Genomic DNA, 3,974 nt, shown 5'->3' with positions numbered 1-3,974 from the left:
ACCCTTGCCACAGACAGCCAATCCTTTGAAAGTGTATCCTACAGAGCACAGGACCCCAGAAAAGGTTGTCCAGTTGTCCTTCCCAGAATATGTGTTGCATACTGACTCTGAACTTGAACAAGTACGGAAACAATACTTTGAGTATGCAAAAAAAGGTGAGGAGAGCAACTTTGAAATGTCAAAGGATCTTAGATGCCGACTCATCCGGAACATCATGACGGGTATGATCGCAATCCTGAGGGCAAAAGGTGATGGAGAATCAGAGAGATACCCATCAAAACCAGAGGTTACAGCCATGGCCAAGAGAATAGTACAATACTACCCCATGCTCCAGGACAAAGGAAGCAAGAAGACTTCATGGGTAAGTATTGAAAGGCATCCTCTTAATTGTCATGGTATTTCATGCTTGGCATTGTTCCAGCTGTTCAAAAGAATTAAATTAAATGATCTGTCACAGGTCACAGTGTATGCACAGCTATAGAAAAGACTGCCAAATGTGAGGTCTCCTCTCAAGACCAGTCCAGGTTTGAGTCATCCAAAGAAGCGCTGTGTGCTAAGTGACCCAGATGATTCAAGTGACTCAACTATTATTTTAGATAGCTCCTCAGAAGGATGTAGCACATCATCCTCAGGCAGCAAAAAAAGAGGTAAGAACCAACTAATTTGTATAATGTTTGCACTTTTGATCTTCACAAGTCATTATCAGACACAAGTAGGTCTCGATTGTTTTTATTTCAGAAAGTCTGATGTCATTAAACTTAAAAACCACATACAAAGGAAAGTGTCTTATTTTTGTTGGTGCAGAAACTGACAACCAAGCAACCACGACCATCTGTAGCTCCCCGCAGGCTTTCTATAAGTTTTGGAAATGTATTCAAATCAACAATTGAACTTGGTGGAGGTCTGCAGTGGTCTTGTAGTTGAATATGATTCTGCTGAAGAAATCTAATTCTAATATTGTTTATTTAATTTATTTTTTGTGTCCTTCAGCTACCAAGCCTTCAGAAGTCAGTTCTCCATCCAGTGACAGCCCAGCAACCAATGGTCAAGCACTACAAGACCCTACAGGCTTTGTATAAGAAAAAAACGCCAAACCATGAGTCTGTCTCTCAGCTCCTGGACTTGGAATTTCCAGCCAGACGAGCATTCATTGATTCTGATTCTCTTTGTGAGGAGAACAGACCTGAGAAGATTCTGGAGGCGTACCCTTGTTTTAAGGACATTGGACATGTAAGTTTTATTAACAACCAAACAGAACAATATTTTATATTTTCAGCTGACAAAGTGATACAGTTTACTGCCTGGTGAATTGGATATTTCATAGGTGATGGAGGAGCTTCGGTGCATCTTGGACAAGGATAATAGCCACTACATTGACCAGGTGAAGGGAAGATGGCATGACTTCTGCCAGAAAGTGCAGTTTTTTGGTCTGTGGAAAAAGATGGTGAAACCCCCAATGGGAATGGACAAAGGTCAGCACAGATAATTTCATGTGTCAAGGACATTGTGGATGTGATAAAATGTTCATTACAATTTCCTGTGGTGTTGTATTGTCTCTCTTTTATCCACAGAGATGTCATTTCAAGCTAATGTTGTATTTGTTAAGCATCATTTGTTGTGGAGTTTTACTCTGATTTGATCTGATACTCTGATTTTACATTTAGTCTTATTTTAACTATGATGAATATTTTCCCAAACAGCTGAACAAGCTGTCAGGATCCTGGGTGTGCTACCATCATTGTTCCCCTCTGCATCAGCTCCACCAAAGAAACTTGGAGATGCAAGTGAAGCTCTTGTGCATGTTCTTGAGGTGAGCTGTGCTAAAAAAGTGTTCCATATTAATTCTGACTGACTAAAGCCACAAAATCTGCAGTATTGAATAATAAAAGGAATCTTTTTTTCACCTTTTGATACGAGCAATTTTGTACACCAAACAAATGCATTTTCATATTCCCTAATTGCATCGATATTTTATATCAAAATTTTCTGTATTTTAGGAGGCTTAGCGCCTATGTAAAAGGAAATGGATCAAAATAACCAAAATTATCTTTTAATTAGAGGTGCATCATTTTAATGAAATGATTCATGTTTTATAACTTGAAAGGAAAAAGAAGACCCCAGTGCCTAGTTGAGGAAACGCCCTCTTTCCTGTCCAGTCCTGATTGTGAGCCCATACAACTGCCTCCTAGCTGTGGGACATACGCCGGTAACTACGTTCCCAAAAGACAAGGTCACAGAGGGTGCTTTATACCTCATGGCCTACTATTATGCTCTACACCTGACATACCCCAGGTGCATTGCTACACTACTTTCAATCATACAAACTGAGGTTCTTTGCGACACAATCCATGACAAAGACCTCACGCCATCTTACAAAAAGAGCCTGGCTGATTGGAAAGCTTTTGTTGGCAAATAGAGCAGATGTTTAGATTTTTCCTGATCTCATCAGGGTACTGCAATCCATAATTGCTAGTTGTTAAGTTTGCTCAACGTTAGTGTAAACTCAAAATATTAAGGAACATTGGCCAGGTATTCAGGCCCTTTCTGTTTGTCACAAATCTACAGAAAATTCACAGTTACATGTAGTTCTACCATGGCATTTTCTATTGTTCTGTTTTGTTTGTTCCAATAAGTACGCTGTGAAACAAAAGTGTGCAAAAATGGCTATTGTAAGCAGGTGTGTATAAAATTCACTTAAAGTATGATGTTGCCCTGTTTTTCTGAATTTATGCTTGATCAGCAAATATCTTGATCTAAAATCAAACTGGATGAAACTAAACTTTGGCATGGACAAAGAACTGTTTTTGGGTGGTCATTATTCCATGATGGTGAAAAAACAGCTTTTGTAAAAAGTCCTAATTTTGAGAAAAATTGTGATTTAGAAAAACAGGTCATATTTCTACTTTTCAAAAAAATGTAAGACAAAATCCTGTGCAGAGAAGTCCTGTGAAATTTTTAATTTTTAATTTTTTTTATATTTTGAAAAAAACAATGTCTTATTAAAAAACAGCTGTTTTATTTTTACAAATGAATGCACCTTGTTAAAGCAAACATCTGTATCTTAATTGATGTAAGTTGTCAAGTTTGCCAATGCGTTGCATGCAAATAAATTGTTTATTTCAATACTAGATTTGTTAACATGGTGTAGGGTTATTTATAAATGAGGGACTAAGAACCATGGTCATATTTGCAACAAATGTATTTTCAACCAACTGTATGTGGACAAATACCTTAAAATGCTTAAATCACACGAATGGTTTCAAGAACAAATTGGTCTTAAATCTAGTCATGTCACTGTTATACAACCTAAAATAAGTAAATTTTGTACTCAACATGAATGTTTAAAAAGCAAACGTCTACTTTTGAGTTACTTTTGGCATCGCTGGCTCTAAAACACAACACCCCCAAATGCTGTCAAAACATGACTAGATTTGAGGATTTTTAGCTAACTGTGAGAAGACATATCTCAAAATGCTTAAATTAATATTTGTAATCTTATTTCAAGTACAAGATGGTCTTAAATCTAGCGACAGTCTGCTATTATACAACTCAAAATAAGTTTAATACATTTCAAATTAGGAGGTTACATGACAGCAAAAATCTATTTTTGAGTAAAAAAAAGCTACAATGTTTTAGCACGTGTGGCTTATTTTAAGACACCTAAGCTTGACAGTCCTGGTAAAATATAGTTTAAAATAAGTTTTTCCAGCTAATTTTAAGATGTCAATGTTCTAAATGTCACATCTTTTTTCAAGAAATCTTACCAAGACATTTTTCACTTGTTCTATTGGCAGATTTTTTTCACTTATTTCAAAGTAAAAGTTCCTTGAAATAATTTTTTTTCTTGTTTTGAGAGGGGCATTTTTTCCAGTGCAGGAGCTTTAAACTCCTACCATTAGTTAAAATTCCTTTAAAAACACAAAATAAAATAAATGTATGCCTTAATTCTTCACACATTTTGAGTATTTATTCCG

The 3,974-nt window shown here is 36.3% G+C and overlaps 1 long non-coding RNA gene across 1 annotated transcript; it reads left to right on the top strand.

Moving 5' to 3' along the window:
* The first annotated feature begins 1,234 nt into the window (after positions 1 to 1,234).
* Positions 1,235 to 2,481, top strand: LOC127532218 (uncharacterized). The gene is made up of 3 exons (XR_007939619.1): positions 1,235 to 1,472; positions 1,701 to 1,810; positions 2,105 to 2,481. It is a non-coding gene; the product is annotated as an uncharacterized LOC127532218 (long non-coding RNA).
* The last annotated feature ends 1,493 nt before the right edge of the window (positions 2,482 to 3,974 follow it).

The sequence above is a fragment of the Acanthochromis polyacanthus genome, chromosome 22 (genome assembly GCF_021347895.1).
Source record: "Acanthochromis polyacanthus isolate Apoly-LR-REF ecotype Palm Island chromosome 22, KAUST_Apoly_ChrSc, whole genome shotgun sequence".
Classification (NCBI taxonomy): domain Eukaryota; kingdom Metazoa; phylum Chordata; class Actinopteri; family Pomacentridae; genus Acanthochromis; species Acanthochromis polyacanthus.
This window is presented reverse-complemented; position numbering and strand designations above follow the sequence as displayed.